This window comes from Coturnix japonica, chromosome 3 (genome assembly GCF_001577835.2).
Source record: "Coturnix japonica isolate 7356 chromosome 3, Coturnix japonica 2.1, whole genome shotgun sequence".
Classification (NCBI taxonomy): domain Eukaryota; kingdom Metazoa; phylum Chordata; class Aves; order Galliformes; family Phasianidae; genus Coturnix; species Coturnix japonica.
Genome location: NC_029518.1, coordinates 25,059,800 through 25,075,279, shown reverse-complemented (window position 1 = coordinate 25,075,279; position 15,480 = coordinate 25,059,800).

Here is a 15,480-nt window from a genome sequence, read left to right as displayed (position 1 = left end):
TGTGCCTGCAAGTCCTGCTTCTTCCGCAGTGCCTTCCAGGGAAACCACATTAAGGTGCATCTTGACATGAGTGGTTGTTCTAAAGCAGAACACAACATGCATTTCTGAGTCCTCTACATTTATCCATAGCTTTTTACCTCTTCCTCTGTTTTTGAAACCTAAGGCAGAAATCAACTGTTTAAGTACTTGCAGTGTGATCAGCTGAGGCATAAAATACAGCAGCACACATATCACGTAACTATGAACGTTAATAATTCAATTAAATTCCAGTCTAATCATTTCTCACACTTCAGCAAGCTCTCAAGTGTCTGTCTGATATTAGAATGAGAACTACTCATTTGTTGAATAGAAATCAGTTTAAAGCATGTACTAACGTACTCCTGACAAATAACCACCACAAGTATCCCATATGATAGACATGGGTGATGTTTGTTTGTGGTTTTGTGTTCATGGTTTTATTGTTGATTATTTTTTTTTTTAAGCTCATCAGAGATTTGGTTAGCTTTAAGTTAACCTCAGAGTTTTAATCTGAATATACTGTTATATTTTTTCCATTTCAACACAAAATTCAAACAAATAGCATGCAGTAAAAACACAATGCAGCCACTGTGATCACTCACCAAGTAGTGGCTAGCTGGTGAGAAATATGCTGCTGAAACACTCGCACACCAACCATTGATTTGATTATTCCAAACAATGAGAAAAGCCTGTTTGTAAACACACTTAAAAGAGTGCCTAATCCATCAAACAAATTGTTTGCTGCAGATGGTTCCCCAACGATATCTATAGTTGAGCAAATAAAAATAGATGGCCATATAAGTATGGCATGCAGACCTTCTGGGTTATCTTGTCTACACGTTTATCATCAGTCACAGAGTCCCAGCATCCACATGTGAGCCAGGAGTGCTCATTGACTTCTGATTGATTCTGGTGAGGTTTAACTTTAATCTTTTCTGCAGGGTTTTCTCTTATCCTGTGGGGTCTAGTACTTACTTACAGCCTCAGAATCTGTATTATGAATTGATAAACTGCTAGAAAAAGTGTTTTCTAAAGATCTTGGTTTCTTTAGAAGGAACAGTGCATTGCTAGCTGACACCGAACTATCTAATAGTAGCAGCCAGTACTAGTCTTACGAGACAGAATACTGAAGAATTTAAGACAAAACAGCTCTTCAAGAAGCTGCTGAGCTTTAGCTTACTCATGAACACAAATCCCACAGCAGTGAAAGCAGAATATAAACCTACTGGTAAACCTCACAAAGTCTCATATGTTAATTCCCTTGCAGTTTTGTGCACCTTCAATGGGACAAGAATGACCCTAATGGTCATCCCATGCAGTTGCATTTCCAAAATATGCAGTCCACAGCCAGCACAGTATGCTGTAATCTGACAGGTTGCATGCTGGGAGCAATTTATACTTGCTCTATACATTTCATTGACCTCTAGTAAACTTCCAGGTGGAATTCAAGATGACAGTTTTAACCTACAAATCCATCAGTGCTTTGAGGCATTTTCTTACTTAGAAATATCCCTTCTGTCCATATCATATGCTGTTGTTGTCTCTCAGAGGACATGTACCCACATGGTACATCAGAATCCTCCATTGTTTTTGCTATCACTCTGTGCAAGCTATCATTCCTCTCCAGAGCTACACTGAGCAGCAGTGGATCTATACACAGGTACACCCCTTATTTAGCCCATTATTTGCAATGGATTGTTAAGATGCCTAGGGCACAAAAATTTCAATACGTATTCGAAAAAGAGCAGAAGATGAATAAAAGTTGTTTTCTACTTTTGCAGTTAACTATCCATATGCTTACATTCATCTCGCCCTCCCAAGCACCTATTCAAGGTCTAAGCTCCCATGTCAGATGCCAGCTATTTGTGCACAGTGTGGCACTGAGGAGCTGCACCAACACACGCTCACCTTCCTTACACTTCCTTCTTCTACACTCATCGTGCTTAAAATTTGACATCAAGCATCCAGTGAAGCAGCGAGATTTTGATTCCTTCAGTTGCCTTCTTAAATACCCCCAGCATGCTCTTTTTCCTCCATCTAGTCTCCATATGATTTTCTGTCACTTGCCAAACTAGAATCTCCTCAGCACTTGCTTACAGGTCTCCTATGGGCTATACCATTTTCATTTTGTTGGCAGAGAGTTTTTTAGTGCCTCTGACCTCAGCCTAAGCCTATTCTCTGTGAGCAAAATTATAGCTATGGAGCTGAGCGCTAGAGAGAGAAACTCACAAAGTCAGGTTATTTGCACACACATTGATTTGTGGTAACATGTTAGGACCAGGCTGCTTCACTATTACATGAACAGATGCCTTTTGAAAGAACAAGAGGATTTAAGCTAGCAATTTAAACACCAAACCAATAGGTACTTTAGAAATGAGATAGAGGGAGAATGCTATCTTCTATAGCTGCTGTAAAGCCCAGCTCCCTCAATATTTTGAGTTCATAAGAATGGCAGGTTGATAGCTCCCTTTCCATGCATTCAGAAGTGCAGGCAGAGCTGGCAGATGCTTTGCCTTTGTGTTAGGATACAGTGTGCTGACTTTTTGTAGATCTTACCAAAGCAATCACTAGCCTGGAGACCTCCAACCAGCTGGTTATGCAGCTGTCTAATAACTATCAGATGGCTTCCTGCTAGAAGAGAAAGGGAGCTGAGGAAGATAGAGTGAGACTAATTAAAAAAGAAAAACATTGAATATGTTGCTTTTAACTTCCCACAGCTTGGTAATTCAACTTCTTAAATTAGCACAAGATAATAGAAAAAGCCAGAAAGTGATCAGGGCAATCAGTGAAATGGCATCAGAAATCTATCCAGTATCCATATCTTCTGTATCTTTCACTGCTGTCATAATTGTTATGGTATTTCCAATCTTTCTGAAATTAGTTATCCTAAAATGAGTGATTGGCAATGCAAGAAATAAATAGAAAATGCTTCTTTCTTTCTGAAGTTCCTCAAAACTCTACACAGTGGAGATGAAAATATATTAGGGCAGAGAGTGCACTGGAGCAAAGAGAGGAACACTTTATTAGCACCTTCAGAGTTGGAATTGGAAGAATTACATCTAAGTTTGCGTGGAAGTGCTGAGTTTTGATCTATGGTTGAAACAGAAAACGTCTCATAGCAAATACATTTTTATTAAAATGTTGAATGTGTTGATGTTATGGTACTTTCTATTCCAGTGTGAAAGCATGCATTTGGAAATACATTTGATTAAGCAGGAGTAGCTTCAGAAAGTGAATGAAAAAAAGAAGCTGTGTGGCACAGCACAGCTTTTATGCCTCTGCGCTTGAATGGGATTGAGGCTCCCACTGTTCAAAACAAGGATTTCAACCAGTGTCTCCTACTCACAAGGACTTGCTTCAACCACTGAGCTGAACAACAGTCAGAAACATTCCTACTTCACTCTTGTCTTTTGAATCCAGGGTAACTGGCACAGAGACAAGAAACTACATAAATAGCCTTAATTTTGTAGCTATATCAGTTTTTCCACTTAGTGTCTGTGAACATTTAAGGCAAACATGAAGTAGTTTCACTTCAAGCTTCAAAAGGACTGCTCAGTTCAGAACACACAATAGCAAGCAGCTGGGTCACTCTCCTAAGGTACAGAAAACTTAGTAAAGACTATACATCCTCAGAGAAGCATGGAGTGCTGTGAACAAATCTTACAACCACAACAGCCTACCCCAATATGTTTTAAAAAGGACAAAAGAAAAGACCCTCTAATGTCACTTTTGTGAATGAAGCTTAAATGCACACAGTGTTTGTCTAAAAGGATATAATGAAATATGCCTGAAATTATTAATAATTTTACATAGACTTAATTGTTATTTTTTTAAAAGGAATGAGAACTGTATACATATGCACCAGCACATGATTGTCCACGTCTAATTACATTAAGATCCCCAGAATCAAATAAGATCAGACATATGCATTCAGAAGTAGAAAATAAGAGTTCTGGTGTAGTTAAATACCAGGATAATATCCGCTCCCAAAACATTTCATGCCATGACAGAAGAACCAAATACTTTAAAACTCTAATATACTAAAGTTAAAAAAAAAAAAAAAAAAAAAGGTAGAAGAGAAAAATACAAAAGGCAATTGACTTATTTCAAAATCAGTTACTGTCAGGAAATAACTGGTAAATCCACTGATTGTGAAACCACAGCAGACTAGAATTTAGCCCAGAACTTCAGGCTACTGAGGTCACAGATGCCATCTCAAGCAGAAAGTTCAGCCATAAATACTCTCTGGGTAAAAACTCTTCTGTGCAAAGGCAGACAAGGGCCTGTAGGCAGCTTGTTAAGGCTTTGCATTAAGTCAGTATACTTGATGTTACGTAGGAGGAAGAATTAAGGACCAGAGCAAAATCAGAGAGGAAAAATTATGAAAAGTAAAAAATGAAATTGTGCAACATCCTAAAGCATTTTATGAAAGAGTAAGCAGAGCTGTGGTTAAGTGTAAACATAAAATACAGTGTCTGGCCTTTCCCTCATCTTTCAGAGTAACTTGCTCTACCAGCATTCTACTTCAATGTAAACAGCAGTTTGCAGTACTCAAACTCATCACAAAGCTGCTCAGAAAGAAAGGCACCACAAAGATAGATTCTCAGAAATAGAGCAGAGCATAAAGTAAAGTGAGATGGAAACAATACTTCCCAGCCTCCTGTTCCAGGAAGGCATATAGAAAGCCTCTTTCCTGATGATATCTGGGTCCCGAGGAACACAAGAAGAAAGAAAGGTGCCTGGAGACAGGGAGCAGGTGAGTCGTTACTGTATACAGAAGTAAGAGAAGGAAACCAGCTAAAATGAAGACTTCTCAAGACTCAACAGATAAAAATACATGTAAAACTCAAAGTGTAAGAATTACTCATACTGCTCCTCTGGAAATCTAGGGCTGAATCTTGGCACTGTAATGTACAGTATGCACAGAAAGATATCAAGGACCAAGTCACACAACATTCATGAGAGTTAGTCCTTAGAAGCAATGAAAATGCTGCTGATAATTTCTTTGTGATATCAAGCAAAGCATCTTTGAGAACATCAATAGACACATAAAAGAAAAGGTTGACCTACCCAGACAGCGAAAAGCGCCTCCAGCTATAGAACACTCCTTCTCACAAAGCAACCTTCAACCAAGAGGGTGTTCTCCTTTTACAGACTAGTCCTTAAATGAGCCTGGAGAGATCCGATCACATGAGAAGCACAGGCGAATTGCCTGCACCTGAGTTTCCAGGGCCAGCCACTCCCTTCACCAGATGCTCAATCAGGCTGTGACATAATGGTTCCCCTACAATGAGATTAAAATTATTATCTAAAAGAAGATTTTTCCTAATATTCTTTTCTACCTTTGGGACTTACAAACCTGGATTGCATTTTTTAGTTTTCCTCTATAAATGTGAACTGTAAGGAGTCCTCTACTGAATTATTTATTTTTAACCAAGAACTGATATTTCTGCAGCACTCCCACCTACACTCTCCAGCTCTCTCTCTATTACTACACTGCCAAATATCGTGACTTCAAGATCTCCTTTTAATTTTCTGGGATACTATTCATCATTCCTCAGCAGCAAGCCAGTGGCATTTGTTCTTCTCTGTGGGTTTGCCTCAAACCGTCCCCGTTCCCTCTTACATACAATTGACTTCCTATTGCCTCCATTACTTCTAAGACTAAATGACAATACTAGAAGGATAGCTATTAATAGAAAAGTTTAAAAAAAAAAATAAAAATCTCAAAAATCTCAAAACAACTGGAACTTCTTAGACTGTTATTTTTCTTGCTGAGCAAGAGTTTTGTGGGATTTTTTTTTTCTGCTAGTATAAATACAAAATACAGCCACTGAGAAAAAATAATAATGAAAGGTTTCTCCCTGAGTGCCTGCAAACCTTTATGAAATTAGATCACCGAAGTCCAAATTCTCCTTTGTAGTTGATAACTCCTCTGAATCTGCTGGTGCTGCGTGCATTTACACTACTAGCTTTGAATCTACATAGTCTACAAATACACGGACATAATGGCCAGGCAATGAACCACAAGGGAGAGGCAGTGTTCTGGGTATAAAGTAGGTGACTGGGATTTTAAATTGTCCCAACTGTTTCTCATTTTCCCAAATGTTCTCTGATGTTCTTTCCTTTGACCAGTAGCTGTGACATCTGATCTCAGAGTTGAAGATGAAAGGAAGGCTTAATTGTGGGTTCCTGATGTTCTTCTTTGTTGTTTTATTTACTCCTACTCCTGTCACAGGAATTTGTTGCTCCTGTCAGGACACATGGCACAGAAAAAAAGCTCATGAAATCTGGTGCAGGAGAAGAAATGGGAATGGAGAAAAACATCCAGCGCAGAGTGATCAGTGTACTCCTGGGTATTGAATATTTGATGAGGCTGCCTGTTCAAAAGAAGAATCAGCTTCGCTTATTTCAGCCGATAAAAGTGCTTTAATGGGAAGAGAATAATTTGTGCTGAGATCCTCACTCCGTGATAATGCACTACCAGGAAGAGATCTGCACATTCACTCTATTCTTGCCCACTCCCTCACACATATATAGCTGTATAACAGCTGCCATTTCTACTACAGTACTCAAGGATGACTTCCTTGTATGGATATTTCAAGCACAGATAATTTGAGAGATGTTCAAAAAATGCAAAGAGTGATTGCATCAATATTGCAGAGTGCAATATTTCTTTCTATAGAAGAAGGAAACACTCACTAAATCATTTCTTCTTGAAAGTGAGACAGTTACCCTCATTAGCTCTATCAGTGGCAGTTTCTCCATCATCTCTAATTTTCATAAAACTTCCAGCATATAAAAGCACCCTTTGCAAGTTCACCAGCAAGACCTAGTGGGGAATGCATTCTATTTGTGTCTAACTGATAAACGTAGTGTAATGGAGTGACAACAAGTAAGAATATTAAATAAATAAATAAATATACAAATAAATAAATAATTCATCTCTATATTAAACATAAGTTTCAAGTTTTGTTGTAATTGTTCTGGAGGAGACTTCAGAGTAGAAGGTGAATTTTCAATTGGAATGTTCTCATGGCTTTCCTAAGCCAAATGTGTTTGTTTTGCTTTATTCTTAATTAGGTTGAAAATACTTGTGCTTAGAATTATAGAATGACTTGGGTTGGAAGGGTCCTCAAGGATCATGAAGCTTCAACCCCCCTGCCATAGGCACGGCTGCCAACCTCCTCATTTAATACTAGACCAGGCTGCCCAGAGCCTCAACCTGGCCTTGAACACTTCCAGGGATGGGGCAAAATGCTTCTTCATTATCTGAGCAAATCCCAATGCTGTAAAGAGAAACCCCAGTTGCTTTAGATGCTTCTTAGTAGTGGTATTCTTGGACATTTCTATCTAAGAAAACTCTAATAGTCTCCATAGAAATTTCATGACACAATCTGAAGGTGAAAAAAGCATGTTCTTAAAAAGAACAGGTCATGGTAGTCCTTCTTCCATGGAAATATGAGTTCTCAGTGGCTTACTGTCATATCCTAGATCTTGTCGGTGATAAATTTCATTTACTTTTTCCTCCTGGTAGCTCAGAGACAGTCCATACACAAGACAAAGCACAGAAAACTACCTGACTCATGTATCATCAGCAGAATTATTAGCTGAGATTCAGCAGCAAAGCCAAACTTCCCCCTAAGTCAGATCTGTGAAAACCTTCTGAGAAAATGAGCAATTATTGGGGACAGCGGACAGAACTCCATGCTGGAAAGCTAATACAAAGCAGAAATTGCCTTGTACAATTTGCATTACTGGCAAGGGAGAAGGGTAGAAAAGCTGTTCAGCAATGAATCAGACAGCCTTGGGGTGAGTATCTCTACAAGAGTCCAACTGTGGGACCTCAGAAGACTTTAAATAGCTTGAAATTTAAACCAAGCATCAGCTTTTCCTTTCTCTTCAGTGAATAAATGTAACAACAGATGCTGATCTAACTGGGCTGGGTTGCCAGGAAATATGTGTTGCAAGGACACTGGGTGATCACCTCATTAGAGCAGGTGTCTCAACTTCCCTGGAAGCAAAAGACAAAAAGAAAACACAACAGAACCTATGTCCTACTACATATTTCTACCATTCAGAATAATTCTGTCTGTATATGTTACAGCTGGAATTCTAACAGTTGTACAGTAGTTATTGCTTTTGAAACAGTCACACAGGAGCTTCTTGTTCAGGACCTCATTGTGCCTCCTTCCTAGAAGCAGTCTCTGAAAAAAAAAAAAAAGAACAATATAAATTTGAGGATAGATCTAGTAAGTAGAATCACTACCAGAATTAGAAGAAAAGAATTACTAAGATTTTAGTGCATTTGTATATAAATTTCCTCCACATACTATTTCACCCAGTCTAAGCACATTTTTCAGTTGCAGATTTTCTTTTTTGGTAAAGCAAACAAACAATCAGAAAAAAACCCCGAACCATATATATGTATAGATTGATCAGAAAGACCCTGAATACTGCCCACAGTTGAAGACTGCCAAGGATAACATACCAGCTTTAGGAGTGCTTAAAACCTGGAGAGAGAAAATACCTCAGTTTGCCATATAAAACCTGTTTCTGGGGGAAAAGATACATTTTGGTACATCTAAACTTTAGAAGACAGTGCACCAGTGTCCTGACTGACACAAAGACCAGACGAGGTGTGTTCACAAGACATCTCAAAGGAGCTGTGTAGAGAGAAGCAGGTGAAAGCAGAGGTTTGGTCAGTGCAGCTCTTGCTTTGACAGAAGTAAATGATGCTGAGATCAAAATCAGTGGTTAATGCCTGCAGGGATGTACCTGGACATCAAATACATATGGGGAGAGATGGACACTGCAGATGAAAAATGAGTTGTCAAGGCAGGGGCTGTGAAAAGATATGGATTTTGTCAGCCTGTCCTCCTCCATCGTATCCACTGCAGTCAGCCTCATGCTCCCATAAGCAGTAAGATCACTTGCAACTACTTTATAAACAGATGAAGCCATTAAAAATTATACCTTCCCATGAGAATTGTCCTGACTCTTGTATCTAGCGTATGGTACCTTCTGTTTTGCAGCCCATACCCTGGGCTTAATGAGCAAATCACCCTAGTATGAGATACTATTTAACCAGTCAATATAGGCAGTATAGTAATGAGCACAATTAAAACACCTTATGGCATATATGTTTCACAAACAAAAGGCACATCTGAGATATGGAGGCTGCTGGCAGAATAGAGAAGCAGCCTGCCTCTTTGCGAGATTAATCTGATGGAGAACAGAGTGTAGAGATAAAAAGAGCTCTGATAACCTGAACTGATCTTCTGAGGCACCAAGAAAACACAAAACCGACAAAACTGGTAAGGACTTGAATGCTGCTACCACAACACATGGAGGCCTAGCATTCTAACCAATGACCTCTTTATTTGGTGTGACCTGATCCCACATTAAAGAACACTGTTATTTACGTCTTGCACATATCTGTCAGAGAACATTATTTGTGCATCTCATCTTTGTAGACAGGAACTTTCTTCTCTTTTTGCTTCCAGATGGATTTATGGTATCACCATGGCAGGCTGCCCAGCTTGGCCAAGAAGATGAGTTGAGAAGATGGCACTCACAAAAAACAACCTCCATCCACCCCTCAAGATTTTCTAATTTTTTAAAGAAAGCAAAAACCCTACTGGCAAGCGCTCTAAATCTAGATTCAGTCCAATTAAATGAAAATCAACAAGGGACTGGGTGGCATATGGAATGGGTAATGGCTTACAGAGACCTTCTCCTGAGGATTGGGTTTGAGGAGTAAGAGAATGACTCATCCTGGTTTCTACTTAAAGTCACATGCAGAAGTCACAGATAGAGCTCAGAATGGAAAATAGCTACAACATGCACAGCTGTTTTTCTCTGCAACAGCACGTCAGGGAGAAAAAGAAGACACAATTTCCAGTGAAATCTGAAAAGCTAAGATCATTCCCCAGACTTTAACTCCATCCTTGCCAGCTAGGCATGGATAGGAAGAGTCAAGACACTAAGGAAAGCAAAATGCAAGAATATTGTGGGTTGTTATACAATAAGGTTACAAGGTGCTCTAGTTATAAACCTCCTGGGATGTTAGATATGCTGCTGGTAAACCTTGCTGTTTCTGTCCAACACAGCCTTTGAGTAACTTACATATCTCAGACCTCTTGTCATCTATAAGAGATGTTGTGTGGCACAGTCAGCAGATGAAGTTTCAGCTTCCTTCTCTACCTGGGTGGTAGGAAGGAATGGAATCTGATGTCAAAGGCAAAACAGTATTTTGGCAAGGTTAAGCCTTTGCTGCTGTTGTTGAGAACTATCATGGAGCTCTGGTATGAATAGTATTTAGAACGATTCCACTAACAATGTGGAAATAATAAATGATATGGGCTGTATAAGTATTATCTAGTGTAACTCCTTACAGACAAATGCTATCAGTAAACAATTTCTCAGGTGAGATGAGCAATCACCTGCAGTGTGTACCACTGTTTCTGATCCCCAACAAATGCATGTCACTGAAGAGGTGGAAAGCTTTAATAAATCAAAGTAGCAATAGTCAAGAAAAAATATAACTACAGTATCTAATTCATATATTCGTAGATACAGAAATTAACACCAGAAAGGGACAATATCTCAGCTTATCCAACCTTCTACCTACTACAGGCCTACTATTTTTTCACCCAGTTATCCCTGGATTAAGCCAGATAACTCACTTAACTGGAGTGTATCTTTGAGGTGATCTTATCGAGACATCAAGTCTCTTCCTACCTGGATCTAACTTTGTTTTGGACAGGGAATAATCCTAGCTGATCCCTTGGAAGCCGATTGCCCATTGTGGCTAACAAGAAATCATTTTTGCCATTCAATGGTTTATCTCTTATGATTTTACTATTATTTACTGTCACAAAGTAGATGAAACTGTTGAATAGAACCAGATTTAATATTTAATCCTCTGGGTTACCCATTTAGAAACATTTTCATTCATTGATGTTTCCTTACTAACAGAGAGCATTTAAATTTGTCAGACAGTCAGCTTTTATCTATTCAATGTTCACTTCATGATATTACATAGAGATTTTTGTTAAAAGAATTTCATGTGGCACTGAGTGAAATACCACAAAAAAAGTCTATTATGTCTTTGCAGTTTCTCTCATCGACCAAACTTATAATCTCATCAAAGAATTAAATTAGGTTTCCCTGACAAGATCTATTTTCTATGGAAGAAAAAAAAATATTGACTAGTATTAATTCTATTACCACACTTAATCTTGTATCAGCTGATTCTTCTATCAATTTCTTCTCTTTTTTTTTGCCAAGGAACCTTATCAGGTTAATTGCTCTATGCTTATCTTAGCTATCACACTTGCCCTTTCTAAACTCTGGAACAGTGTTAATAAGCATCCGCACTTCTAGTGATATTCTTATGTTTAGGGGGAAAAAAAAAATGTAATTGATCCAGTTAGCTCCTCAGCCAGTTTCTTGAGAAATCTTAGGTAGAATTTATCACCATTCATGACTCTGAAGTTCACTGAATCATAGAATCACCAAGGATAGAGAAGACCTTCAAGATCATCCAGTCCAACTGACCACATAAACTACCATTATGCATATATTTTTTTTCACTTCTACTTGGATATCCACACAAAAACAATCACATCACAGAGATAGTCTAAATCATTTTTAGTAGCACTTTGTTGCACATTGCCTCCACAAAATTAGGCTGGCTATTTAATAAACTAAGAAGGGTACAGTTACTTACACTGACTCGAAATGACACTCCTCAAACCACCAGGAGCAGAAACCTGTGGGACTCCTCACACAGACGTAAGTCATGCTTGTGATGCAAAGTGATGGACTGACATCTGTACTTGGAAGGCACTTCATGGCACTTTCCATGTAAAGCTTTCTTTGTCTACAGTCGACAGCCAGTGGACAGACCAGACTGCAAGCATCACTCATGGAACTGAAAGTCCATCCAACCACAACTCTGTGTCAGTACTCATTTCACTTCTTCTTTTCTTCCCTTTTCAGTAATTCTCTCAGAGGTGATATAAACCTTCCTGGTACTGTAGGATGATGATAGATTCACAGAAGACATGCTTTCTAAGCAATGTACTTTTTAAAAGTAAGCAGTAGATGGATCCAGGCTGATTCCCACTAGTCATTCCTGAGGGCAGAAACTGAATTTGCCTTAATTGAGTTCCCCATCCCAATTGTAGCACCTCCTGGGGACTTCAGTGCAGAGGTGTAGGATACCAACTTTCTTTCCACTGATTTTCTTTTAATAGCTTTAGTTTATGGACTGAAATCTTTTCACATACAATCTGATGTGATAATCATCTGCCTATCACCTGAAGGACTGGGATTCTGCACACCTCTGCTTTTCTTCTTGCAATACAGCAAGAGGTGCCCGGTGAGTGCTCTTCCAGTGTGCTGGCCACACTCATAGCTTTAGGCCTACAGTTGTCTGTGCAAAGACTGCTTATTTTGGGATTCACAGATCCTAGGATACCCAAACTTATTGAGATATCAAGTTCTTGATGGTTGCACAAATTAAATTGCATTGTCAACGGTCTCTGTTTCTAAAGCTGTGCAGGAAGATGGGGATACGACTAAAACTCAAGTAACAGAACATGAAAACAAAAAATTGCATAAAAACTGCACAGATAACACTAGATAACATAGATAAATCAAAACCCATTGCTTGTTTATACAAGCAATTTCCATTCCTTCAGCAAATTCCAATCCTCCAGCACTGTAAAAAAATCACTTAAGTCCTCATTAAGATGAGATAGAGTTAGGAAGTAAAGGGTAGAAAACATTTATGATTTGTCTGATGTTGCATCAATATTCTTGGATTTACTCAGCTGTGAAATGCAGAACTGATACATTCTTGCCTTTGTTCTTCCACACCTCTTCTGAGCACTAGGAAAGCTATGAGCACACATCCATGTCCACATGAACATGTAAACTTTTTCCAGGTCAGGCATGTTTAGATCAAGTGACTACTGGATTTAAGTCTTTCTGAAAAGAGGAGCTGCTTGTCTAGATCAGGTCTGAATCCAACCAGGATTTTCAGTTCTCAAGTATGTATCAACACAACAGATTCTGAGACAACTAGGTCTTCAACTTAACAAAACACAGCCAGAACTGGGGAAAAAAAAAAAAAAAAAAAAAAAAGTGGTTGCAACTGAAAACTGAATTATAGAAATATTTCTTATTACAAAACTTTAAGTGGAGCCAATTTCTTCTCCTCAAGCATGACAGAAGTACTGAATGTCTAACTGATCAACAATGGATTTATTTTTTCTTCCACTATTCTCTCATGCTACTTCCTCTATATACTCTGGATGAAAGCAAGTTGGCTTTTAGCTGCAGTCTTAGAAAAGGGTCAAATTAAGCACTAAATGAACCTATAAACATTTATCTGCGACATATTCAGTATCAGCTTTTTCTTAACCAGTATCTGCATGTTCTCTCCTGCTTTCATGACCAAAGTAACATATTACTGTATTATGAGAGACCGTTTTTGATCTTTTTAAGGTGAGCTTAAGGTGACATAACATTTTCTGCAGTGAAATGTTCTATGGGCAGCTAGGGGAAAAAGGTTTATTGCAGCTTTATTAACATATATTAAATAAATTGACGACAAGCTATTCAGCCAGCTGATTGAGGCAGAGACTCCCTGTAGATATTATGGTTGCACATTAAGAAAGTTGTCACAAGTAATTTGGACTGGAGCATGAAGTTATAGACTGCCAAATGTTGATTAATTAAGTCGATGTTTGGATTAGTTCTGCTAGATTGTTTCATTAGGGAAAATAACTGAAAATATGGAATAGAGCGGTCTGAGGGAATCCAGGAAGGATTTGCATGTGAGGTTTCCAGCAAAGAGCAAGGGATGAGACCAACCTGTATGTGTCTTACAATATCGTATGACCCTCCTCCTGACCAGGGCAGGAATAGAATCATAGAAACATTAATGATGGAAAGACCTCTTAGATAATCTATTCCAGCTATCAACCCATGCCTGTGACTGCTCTAGACATGTCACTTCAAAAAATATCTACCCTTTTCTTGAAAACCTCCATGAATAGTGTCTCTATCACCTCCCATTCCTATAGCACCAGGAAAGCCAACTTGTGTCTGTTGTACAAGTGACTGATGTCATAGTAGTCATTTCCAATAGCATAGGAATAGAGTCCTTTCTTTGCTGTGTGCTGCTTCAACTTCAGTGAAAATTGGTAACTAATGTTACATCCAAAATATCAGCCTAAAGGTATGAAACAATGTATGGACATAAAAAAAAAAAAAAAATTACAGCTTTTGGCTCTGTACAACTCCTCTGTAGTACTGGAGAAGAAAGTACCTTGATGAGCAGACCTCCTGCATCGAGAAATTATTTTGTTATTTTCTTGGGCTCCTGTAATTTGCCTATAAATGTACTGCCATGAGACTTCACTGAATTTAGCTGCATTCTAAAAATAGTGAGATAGTAAGAAAAAATTATGGCTTGCCAAATTAAATTAAAACAAAATAATCCATGAGTTTCAGAGGTGAAACAAGCTGTTATCTCTATGAAGTAAATAATATCTCACTCAGAGTAGCCCAGTGAGAGAAAAACATTTTTCTCCAACACATTCAGCTCTAATAGGGAGAGAGAGGTGGGAATCTGGACTGGCCCCAGACAGAAACCTGGCCCAACTTGAAGACCTTGGGGGCAAAGAGGCATCTGCTATAGGACAGAGGCCAAGCCCAAATTTCAGGGAAGAAAAGCAGTGCAAGTGTGCCTCAGCCATAGGAGGTGATGTTGCAGGTGCCCAGCATGCTGGCCGCAGAGCAGCAAGATCTCAAAATAGAGCAGCACATTGCTGAGCCACTGACACCCTAATAGAGAGCTTGTACTGCATAAGTGAAGTTATAACACAGAAAGCGAACTCATCACGCTTGTCATGATTCATAATGTAAAGCCTTCTGCCTGTTTCTAACTGCATTTCACAGTCTTTGTGATCCTGCTTAACTAAAAGGACACAGCCACAGCTGACAGGAGGGTGGTGGGAAATCTCCAGTATCAACACCAAGCAAGCAGAAGGTGGCAGGCCACCAACTTTTTGACAACCCTGGTCTACAAGCCTGATTGATGGGTAAGGTAAATCACAGGTTCTCAACTGTTCACTTTGAAATAAGTCATGATTAAATAAGTAACAGGGGTATTGAGCTATTTGTTATTAAAATGAAGGAAAAGAAGTATGTAAACTACTCATTCTCAAAATAAAAATTAGAAAAAAAAATAAAATAAAAATAAACTAACAAACAAAAAACAACAGTACAACAGTTGTATAGCCAAATTCCTTCAAATAGCCAAATTCCTTGTTTACTAAGGAGAGTATAGACACTCACTCTCTTCCTTCCAAGCTGGTTTCTATTGCAGCTTAGATCAGAATACTGAAAAATTAAAAGAAAATTCTAACTCTGGTCTTATATAAA